A 12,031-nucleotide genomic window follows, 5' to 3' on the forward strand; every position below is an offset into this window, starting at 1 on the left:
TGTCACTAATGCAGTTCTACACACATGTGCTGCATACCCCTATATAGAGCATTAGTAGACTAATACTATAGTGCTTTTGTTAATCTGTTGTCACTAATGCAGTTCTACACACATGTGCTGCATACCCCTATATAGAGCATTAGTAGACTAATACAATAGTGCTTTTGTTAATCTGTTGTTACTAATGCAGTTCTACACACATGTGCTGCATACCCCTATATAGAGCATAATTAGACTAATACTATAGTGCTTTTGTTAATCTGTTGTCACTAATGCAGTTCTACATACATGTGCTGCATACCCCTATATAGAGCATTAGTAGATTAGTACTATAGTGCTTTTGTTAATCTGTTGTTACTAATGCAGTTCTACACACATGTGTTGCATACCCCTATATAGAGCATTAGTAGACTAGTACTATACTGCTTTTATTCATCTGTGGTCACTAATGCAGTTCTACACACATGTGCTGCATACCCCTATATAGAGCATTAGTAGACTAATACTATACTTCTTTTGTTAATCTGTTGTTACTAATGCAGTTCTACACACATGTGCTGCATACCCCTATATAGAGCATAAGTAGACTAATACTATAGTGCTTTTGTTAATCTGTTGTTACTAATGCAGTTCTACACTCATGTGCTGCATACCCCTATATAGAGCATAAGTAGACTAATACTATAGTGCTTTTGTTAATCTGTTGTTACTAATGCAGTTCTACACACATGTGCTGCATACCCCTATATAGAGCATTAGTAGACTAGTACTATGGGGCTTTTGTTCATCTGTTGTCACTAATGCAGTTCTACACACATACACTGCTGACCCTTATATAGAGCATTAGTAGAATAATACTATAGTGCTTTTGTTAATCTGTTGTCACTAATGCAGTTCTACACACATGTGCTGCATACCCCTATATAGAGTATTATTAAACTAGTATTATAGTGCTTTTGTTAATCTGTTGTCACTAATGCAGTTCTACATACATGGGCTGCATACCCCTATATAGAGCATTAGTAGATTAGTACTATAGTGCTTTTGTTAATCTGTTGTTACTAATGCAGTTCTACACACATGTGTTGCATACCCCTATATAGAGCATTAGTAGACTAGTACTATACTGCTTTTATTCATCTGTGGTCACTAATGCAGTTCTACACACATGTGCTGCATACCCCTATATAGAGCATTAGTAGACTAATACTATACTTCTTTTGTTAATCTGTTGTTACTAATGCAGTTCTACACTCATGTGCTGCATACCCCTATATAGAGCATAAGTAGACTAATACTATAGTGCTTTTGTTAATCTGTTGTTACTAATGCAGTTCTACACTCATGTGCTGCATACCCCTATATAGAGCATAAGTAGACTAATACTATAGTGCTTTTGTTAATCTGTTGTTACTAATGCAGTTCTACACACATGTGCTGCATACCCCTATATAGAGCATTAGTAGACTAGTACTATGGGGCTTTTGTTCATCTGTTGTCACTAATGCAGTTCTACACACATGTGCTGCATACCCCTATATAGAGTATTATTAGACTAGTATTATAGTGCTTTTGTTAATCTGTTGTTACTAATGCAGTTCTACACACATGTGCTGCATACCCCTATATAGAGCATTAGTAGACTATTACTATAGTGCTTTTATTCATCTGTGGTCACTAATGCAGTTCTACACACATGTGCTGCATACCCCTATATAGAGCATTAGTAGACTAATACTATATTTCTTTTGTTAATCTGTTGTTACTAATGCAGTTCTACACTCATGTGCTGCATACCCCTATATAGAGCATAAGTAGACTAATACTATAGTGCTTTTGTTAATCTGTTGTTACTAATGCAGTTCTACACACATGTGCTGCATACCCCTATATAGAGCATTAGTAGAATAATACTATAGTGCTTTTGTTCATCTGTTGTCACTAATGCAGTTCTACACACATACACTGCTGACCCTTATATAGAGCATTAGTAGAATAATACTATAGTGCTTTTGTTCATCTGTTGTCACTAATGCAGTTCTACACACATGTGCTGCATACCCCTATATAGAGCATTAGTAGACTAATACTATAGTGCTTTTGTTAATCTGTTGTCACTAATGCAGTTCTACACACATGTGCTGCATACCCCTATATAGAGCATTAGTTGACTAATACTATAGTGCTTTTGTTAATCTGTTGTTACTAATGCAGTTCTACACACATGTGCTGCATACCCCTATATAGAGCATAATTAGACTAATACTATAGTGCTTTTGTTAATCTGTTGTCACTAATGCAGTTCTACACACATGTGCTGCATACCCCTATATAGAGTATTATTAAACTAGTATTATAGTGCTTTTGTTAATCTGTTGTCACTAATGCAGTTCTACATACATGTGCTGCATACCCCTATATAGAGCATTAGTAGATTAGTACTATAGTGCTTTTGTTAATCTGTTGTTACTAATGCAGTTCTACACACATGTGTTGCATACCCCTATATAGAGCATTAGTAGACTAGTACTATACTGCTTTTATTCATCTGTGATCACTAATGCAGTTCTACACACATGTGCTGCATACCCCTATATAGAGCATTAGTAGACTAATACTATACTTCTTTTGTTAATCTGTTGTTACTAATGCAGTTCTACACTCATGTGCTGCATACCCCTATATAGAGCATAAGTAGACTAATACTATAGTGCTTTTGTTAATCTGTTGTTACTAATGCAGTTCTACACTCATGTGCTGCATACCCCTATATAGAGCATAAATAGACTAATACTATAGTGCTTTTGTTAATCTGTTGTTACTAATGCAGTTCTACACACATGTGCTGCATACCCCTATATAGAGCATTAGTAGACTAGTACTATGGGGCTTTTGTTCATCTGTTGTCACTAATGCAGTTCTACACACATGTGCTGCATACCCCTATATAGAGTATTATTAGACTAGTATTATAGTGCTTTTGTTAATCTGTTGTTACTAATGCAGTTCTACACACATGTGCTGCGTACCCCTATATAGAGCATTAGTAGACTAATACTATAGTGCTTTTATTCATCTGTGGTCACTAATGCAGTTCTACACACATGTGCTGCATACCCCTATATAGAGCATTAGTAGACTAATACTATATTTCTTTTGTTAATCTGTTGTTACTAATGCAGTTCTACACTCATGTGCTGCATACCCCTATATAGAGCATAAGTAGACTAATACTATAGTGCTTTTGTTAATCTGTTGTTACTAATGCAGTTCTACACACATGTGCTGCATACCCCTATATAGAGCATTAGTAGAATAATACTATAGTGCTTTTGTTCATCTGTTGTCACTAATGCAGTTCTACACACATATGCTGCTGACCCTTATATAGAGCATTAGTAGACTAGTACTATGGGGCTTTTGTTCATCTGTTTTTACTAATGCAGTTCTACACACATGTGCTGCATACCCATATATAGAGCATAAGTAGACTAATACTATAGTGCTTTTGTTCATCTGTTGTTACTAATGCAGTTCTACACACATGTGCTGCATACCCCTATATAGAGCATTAGTAGACTAATACTATAGTGCTTTTGTTAATCTGTTGTCACTAATGCAGTTCTACACACATACACTGCTGACCCTTATATAGAGCATTAGTAGAATAATACTATAGTGCTTTTGTTCATCTGTTGTCACTAATGCAGTTCTACACACATACACTGCTGACCCTTATATAGAGCATTAGTAGAATCATACTATAGTGCTTTTGGTCATCTGTTGTCACTAATGCAGTTCTACACACATGTGCTGCATACCCCTATATAGAGCATTAGTAGACTAATACTATAGTGCTTTTGTTAATCTGTTGTCACTAATGCAGTTCTACACACATGTGCTGCATACCCCTATATAGAGCATTAGTAAACTGATACTATAGTGTTTTTATTCATCTGTGGTCACTAATGCAGTTCTACACACATGTGCTGCATACCTCTATATAGAGCATTAATAGACTAATACTATAGTGCTTTTGTTAATCTGTTGTTACTAATGCAGTTCTACACACATGTGCTGCATACCCCTATATAGAGCATTAGTAGACTAATACTATAGTGCTTTTGTTAATCTGTTGTTACTAATGCAGTTCTACACACATGTGCTGCATACCCCTATATAGAGCATTAGTAGACTAATACTATAGTGCCTTTGTTCATCTGTGGTCACTAATACAGTTCTACACACATGTGCTGCTGACCCTTATATAGAGCATTAGTAGACTAGTACTATGGGGCTTTTGTTCATCTGTTGTTACTAATGCAGTTCTACACACATGTGCTGCATACCCCTATATAGAGTATAAGTAGACTAACACTATAGTGCTTTTGTTCATCTGTTGTTACTAATGCAGTTCTTCACACATGTGCTGCATACCCCTATATAGAGCATTAGTAGACTAGTACTTTGGGGCTTTTGTTCATCTGTTGTTACTGATGCAGTTCTACACACATGCGCTGCATACCCCTATATAGAGCATTAGTAGACTAGTACTATGGGGCTTTTGTTCATCCGTTTTTACTAATGCAGTTCTACACACATGTGCTGCATACCCCTATATAGAGCATAAGTAGACTAATACTATAGTGATTTTGTTAATCTGTTGTTACTAATGCAGTTCTACACACATGTGCTGCTAAAAGTTTAATTTAAAATGATGGTGGCTACCTGTACAAGGCAGCCAAACTCATGAGAACTGGAACACAAAAATTCAATCCGAGGATTGATAGAATTGTACACCTGGGTAGCACTCGTCCCCCTATCATAAATGGCATAAATTGGATAGAGACTGAATATCTAGGGAGAAGGAGTGCTTTGAAACTTTAAAATATAACCTTTATTGGGTAATTTAAAACAAAAACAGAAACTCAAACACAATCCACATATTTACAATGTTAAACACTCTACTCACTATTACAGTAGCACAAGCTCTATATATATAATTCAAATATCCAGAGGATCAGATCAAACAGACCCTCATAGAAACTACAGACTCAAGATCAATTAAATCATTTTGAAAGATAATACAACTACTTTATTTGATTAGACAATATTGGATTAAAATTAATCCGACCAAATCCTGTGTTTTTAACATTGTAAATATGTGGATTGTGTTTGAGTTTCTGTTTTTGTTTTAAATTACCCAATAAAGGTTATATTTTAAAATTTCAAAGCACTCCTTCTCCCTAGATATTCAGTCTCTATCCAATTTATGCCATTTATGATAGGGGGACGAGTGCTACCCAGGTGTACAATTCTATCAATCCTCGGATTGAATTTTTGTGTTCCATTATACCAGTACACAGCACCTCAGCCATACCATAATTAACCTGGATTATAGACACAAATAGGTGTATACATTATCTATAAATCCAGAGATTAATAGGCTACCCCAATCCTCTACCTTAGCAGTGCCATTAGTTCTTTTGTTGTTCTTTGTTGAATTCTTTGCCTAGTCCTCTAGGTTACACTAATAGAGCACGCACTTTTGAATAAAATATTAACAATATGGCTAACAAATTGGAACAAGACAGGATAACCAGAAATAATAAACGTCTAATAGACTTTCAAGAGGTCTTTAACGAATCACAGCCATGTAATATAGAACCAACATCAGATAGATTGGACCAATTATTACGGGATCTTCATAAAAATCTTTATAAACAAGATAAAGTATGGTGGAATCATCATTTCTTTGATAAGTACATAGAACGGAAATTGATTCCTAGAGGACTCAGAATACAACTCTTCCCTGCATTTGAGTTTAAGCAAAAAGAACTAACTATAGAATGGGAAGAAGCTCTGTCTGAGTGCTCAAACAAACTAATGAACATCCTCATCAAACACGACACTGCAGAATTTGATAGACTAGAAGAATTGATAAAATCCCAAAATGAACAACTGAAACAATTAGAGACACTTAAAGATTTTGAAACCTCCTATAAAAAATACCAAAAAGAATTAGACAGATATGAAGCAGAGATTAAACAGACAAAAATGGGGAAATTAAACAGAGATGTTGAAGATTTCCAAAATAATAGGGTGTATAGATGGAAAAGAAAATTCAATTCCAGTACCTCTACAAACCGTCAAAGAGTAACTATCATACAAAGTGACACAGAAACTGAAGGTGAAGAATCTGACAACCCTATAGAGGAAGCAACTCCAGAACGATCTGCTAACTCTGCCCCAGTACAATCTGAAAATAGAAAGAGGAAAGGTTTTTTAGAGGAAGGTACCACCATAAACCCAGACCCACCAGAAGAGGTAGGGGGGGCAAACAAAAAAATAACAAGAACCAGAAGTGTCAGAGAAACCAGACACATCAACAAGCCATACAAAAGGAGCCCCAGTCCTTTCTCCAAAATCAAAATGAAACAATGAAAGTGTTAAATTTATCTAATAAAATGTTGTCAGAGGACCATCAATCTCTACTTGCTAAAGGTCTATCTTTCTGTCCAAGCACCTCACTTGATAAGTTTGAAAACATAAAGGATATACAATTATATCTAAGAAAATTATTGTTACGCAAACAATATGCAGATGTAAAAAATCAGAAAGAACCAGGCTCAGAAAGTCAATGGACTATAGAAGATCTTACAGCCTTGCAAGATTTGGAAGACTTATTAAAAGAAAATGAAACACAAGGCAACACAAATTGGCGAAACAATCTAATTAATAAATCCAAGTACATACCCAAATCCTCCACAAGCCCAAGTGTTCAAATTTTTAATAACATTGTCTGCAAAGAAATTTCCAACTTACAAGTCAAATCACCTTTACCGAATTTAACTAAAGGAGAGAAGCGTGCTTTAGCTGAAATTCAAAACTGGGAAGATGTAATAGTCCGCCAAGCGGACAAAGGTGGCAATATTGTTCTTTGGCCCACAGAGATGTATTTAAAAGAAGCTAACATACAGCTAACAAATGAAACTTGTTACAAAAAATTGTGGAGCAACCCAACTGAGCAATTTCTCAAACAATACAAAGATCTTATTACTCAAGCCAAAATGAACAACACCATCAGTGAAAAAGAGAAAAAATTCCTTACAGTGAACCATCCTAAAGTAGCCACCTTCTACCTGATCCCTAAGGTACATAAAAATGCTAAACATCCACCGGGCCGCCCCATAGTATCAGGCAACGAAAATCTAACGGAGAAAGCTAGCAAATATATTGATCAGCGATTAAGAGAGTTTCTAACAGAAATCCCTTCGTACATAAAAGATACTATGGAAACACTTCAGCACTTACAAGACATCCAATTAGGATCTACATCTTGGCTTGTCACCGCGGATGTTGAGGCCCTTTACACAAGCATCAGACATGAATTGGGGCTAGAAGCAGTCCAATATTATTTAAATTTGGGAACAGAAGAGGATGAAAATCATAACAATTTTGTGATGAAACTACTAGAATTTGTGCTGAAGAAGAACTATTTCGTTTTTAATGACCAATTCTATCTGCAAACAAGAGGGACAGCGATGGGGACAGCTTGTGCACCAACGTACGCCAACCTATTTCTAGGATGGTGGGAGCACAATACTGTCTTCATTGATGAGAATGATGATTTTACTCAACACATCCCCCTCTGGCTAAGATACATAGACGATATCTTGTTAATCTGGGAAGGACCCAAAGAAAAACCAGACAGATTTTTAAAGACCCTGAATTCTAACAATCTGAATATAAAATTAACTTATGAATCCAGTCAGACGGAAATCTCCTTTTTGGATTTGAGAATTTTCAAAAAAAGTAATGGCATGTTGGGAACAGATTTGTACAGAAAGAAAACAGCTACCAATACGATTCTGTACAATACAAGTGCACATGCCCCAAGCACAGTGAAATCCCTTCCCACTGGAGAATTCTTACGGGTCAAAAGAAATTGCTCAGAACCAGATTTATACAAAATTAGAGCTCAAGAAACAACAGATCGCCTTAGCCAGAGGGGGTACAGTAAATCTTTGATTAAAAAAGCCAAGAATAGGGCAAGAAAAACTGAACGTGAGAACCTATTGAAACCCAAGATTCGCACAAATGACAACAAAACCAGATTAATATTAACTTACAATGCACAAAGCAAAGATGTAATCCAAATAATTAACAAACACTGGCACATTCTACAAGCAGATAACACCTTGGGTCAGTTCATAGGACCTAAAGTAGATATCAGCTATCGACGTACAAGAAATCTAAAAGACCTAGTGAGCCCCAGTCACTATACTCGCAAAAAGAAAAAAACTACTGTCAGCAGTATACCAACTGGATCATACCCCTGTGGGAATTGCATCAGTTGTAAATTTCTGAAAAAAACAACTACAATCACAGACAGATTCGATAAAAAACACCCAATCAAATCTTACATTAATTGCAATACCACCGGTGTAATCTATGTCCTACAATGCCAATGTGCAAAAATCTATGTAGGCATGACTACACGCAAATTACGCACTAGACTACAAGAACATGTGCGCAACATCAGAAATGCAGCCAAAGATTTAAAGAACAAAAAGGCTATTTCATCAGTAGCACATCACTTCTATAAATTCCATCAAGGAAAAGCTGAAGGCTTAAAATGTTGTGGTATACAGAAAGTTAATTTTGGAATTAGAGGAGGAGACAAGGAAACAAGCCTACTTCAACATCAAAGTAGATGGATCTATTTGCTCAATTCTATACAACCTAACGGCCTAAATGAACATAATAATTACTTCTCATACCTCTGAATTAGAAAAAGATGCGAATCTTCTGTGACTTACAAAATAAGAAAGGAAATACTAGGAATAACAATTAATAACTTAACACCACACCACAACTGGCTTATTTGCCTTAGATGTATCACCCATTACAACACAAGATGATGTTGCACTCAATAATGTATCACAAATTCAGAGCATCCCCACTTTTCAGTCTAGCCCAATTTTTTTAGTTTTTTGTAGTCACCTTTTCGCTTTCTATAAATTTTATTACCCCTCATTCCAAACAGCACCCAGTTGGTAGAAATTAGATTTTCACTTTAGCTCACTTTATTATTCATAGAGGTCCAAAATAATATATAAATAAAATAAAAAATAGGATTACCCCTGTTTATTTAAAAACACTACCATTATTATTTCTCACTAATCACAAGAAGTCCCATATAATCACACAAACACACTGAGAATTAATAAGTAGTAGGTCACGTTATATAAAGCACCTTCCCTACATCTAAGTATAGTTATTTCAAAATTTCAAAATAAGAAACAAGAAGAGAATTAATCAGTTAATAATATGGATATACCAATCTATACATCGTAATAAATGGTTTGTCTCTCCATAAGTATTATTCCAACCATAGTCACTAAGTCACTATTAAAGAAACACAAGATAGATTGCATTCTATCATGTCTATCATGTATATTACACCATCTTAATATCCAGAGCAGCTCAACCTAAAACACTAAGAAAGAATATTTCCCAAACAGATGAATAAGTAATAGATCAGCTTGAATGCTGTCAACTGTACAGCCTATTCCCGGTACAGAATTAGTACACAAACATAATAGCTATTATCATAGAAACTTGGATCCATAATTATTATTGTTCAAGATACTTGTTACCCCCAAAAAAGAGCATGGAATATCAGCAGGTCACCTTATTAATTGTACAAGATGATATTGTAAATCCTGTTACGCATCGATACCAACGATATTACTTACTCTTAAAAGAATAGAAATGTTCCCTACTGTCAGAGCAGTATAGATTTTAATTCACAATCAGATCTGGATTTATATATTTTTATTCTTAAGATAAATCCCTTTTAGTTAATTTGTCCTCTTTCGTATAGCTCTTATTGTCACAAGCTTTTGGCAATACATGTTAGAGTAACAAGTTACGTGATAAATTCAAACATCACAGTGCTGATGCAAACGCAATATTTCTCATGTGCCATAGATTCTTATCTTTAAAAAATAACATATGAGGAAAAAATACGGCTTCACTTACGCTTGTATTCTAAATAATAAGATTCATTCACAAGATTCTCAATTGTACACAATATATGAATGAACTAACTACCTCATCCAATCATACTTCCCCTCACATCAATAATGTATATTTCACATTGAGCAATTGGCTCTCTGTAAAGAACCTCAGGATTCGACCAATGACAACGAATAGGAACAGGAGTGCGAGCCAATAAAAAGACACAATTTTGGCCGCGCCGTACCCTTTGAAAAAGCCACGTTAGTGGCGAAACATGTTAGGGACTTGTGTGTTTGTTGTGAATGCCTCCTAACATTTTTAACTAGCAGGAAACTTGGTCTTTAATTTAAAAAATTTAAGTAGTTGTACTTACAGCTAAACTACAAAACTTAGAAATAAGTCTAACTTCGCTTACTCGTTATTACTAGCAACCGGCACTTGCAGCTAAGCGTTATTACAAGATTATCAATATGGGACAAGGGGAACAAATACAATACCCTTAATACCAAATAAATGGTGATTATAAAAACGCTGAACGGCAAGCTATAGTTAGATAATACGAAATAACAGATATTGTGTGTAGAAGTCAAGCAGACAAACGCTACTAATACATATTAAGTCTGTAACAATATTAGAGCAAACTTGTTTAACCGCTGCAACCATTACATTTGGATCAAACATACCAAATATCTAATTTAATCCTAAGTGTGGGTAGCGAAGATTCATCAAAGTACTCTGTTTATCCTTTGTTAAAAAACACGCGTTGAATTTCTATTACAGTGAATCATAGCATTATAGAAATTCAAAAGAAAAAAAGAAAAAAATACCAAAACATAGTAGCAACAATAGATTTACTTTTCAGTAATACACATTAATAAATTCAGCTACTAGTAAAATCTATGAGTAAAGCAACTTGCTTAGTTGTGCAATACTAGAGTGGTACTAGCAGTGCTTGGTTATAACCATTTGAGAGGAATCAGTCACAAAATATTTCTCTAACATAATGAAATAATTACAAAGTAACTTATTAAGAAGTCTGCCAACGTGTACTGCCATTACAACCAGTACTTCACAAGGAAGGGGTAACACTCCATTCCAAACACACCAAAAAAATATAAACTGAGATTAAGCTAAGCCTTAACCATCCCTCTTTAGAATTATCTACTGGCAAATAAAGGAGCCTAAATATATATATTTTTAAGCAAAAGAAACAACTATATATTATACAAGATCTAACATTTCATGAGACTGTAATAAATATTTACTATAAAGTACAAAAGATCTTAAAATCAGATGAGACCATAAGAAATCATCAGAGATATATATATATATATATATATATATATATATATATATATTTGTCAAACTGCCAGATAGTGCAATAAACATTTTAGTAATACAGTAAATTAAGCAGTCAGCATATTCAAACAGCAGTTGAAACAGTGACAGAATGTAGGTTATCACCAAACAGTGGTTACAGATTGACAGTACTGCCCACTCCATACCAAACATAGTATTTAATCCTCTATACTAATAGTTATTAAGGACCTGTAAAACAGCATAGCAAAATTACAATATAAGTAACAAGACAGAATACAAACTAGACACAGTAATAGGTAATTCCAGACCAGTCCTAAACTGTGCAACTTGGTGTTTACTCTAAACACTCTACTCACTATTACAGTAGCACAAGCTCTATATATATAATTCAAATATCCAGAGGATCAGATCAAACAGACCCTCATAGAAACTACAGACTCAAGATCAATTAAATCATTTTGAAAGATAATACAACTACTTTATTTGATTAGACAATATTGGATTAAAATTAATCCGACCAAATCCTGTGTTTTTAACATTGTAAATATGTGGATTGTGTTTGAGTTTCTGTTTTTGTTTTAAATTACCCAATAAAGGTTATATTTTAAAATTTCAAAGCACTCCTTCTCCCTAGATATTCAGTCTCTATCCAATTTATGCCATTTATGATAGGGGGACGAGTGCT

The 12,031-nt window shown here is 34.8% G+C and overlaps 1 protein-coding gene across 1 annotated transcript in view; it reads left to right on the top strand.

The window, feature by feature from the left end:
- WWC3 (WWC family member 3) overlaps positions 1 to 12,031 on the top strand; it is a 515,363-nt gene that overhangs the window by 200,253 nt on the left and 303,079 nt on the right. The gene's annotated exons all lie outside the window — the stretch shown is intronic.

This window comes from Bombina bombina, chromosome 3, assembly GCF_027579735.1.
Source record: "Bombina bombina isolate aBomBom1 chromosome 3, aBomBom1.pri, whole genome shotgun sequence".
Lineage (NCBI taxonomy): Eukaryota > Metazoa > Chordata > Amphibia > Anura > Bombinatoridae > Bombina > Bombina bombina.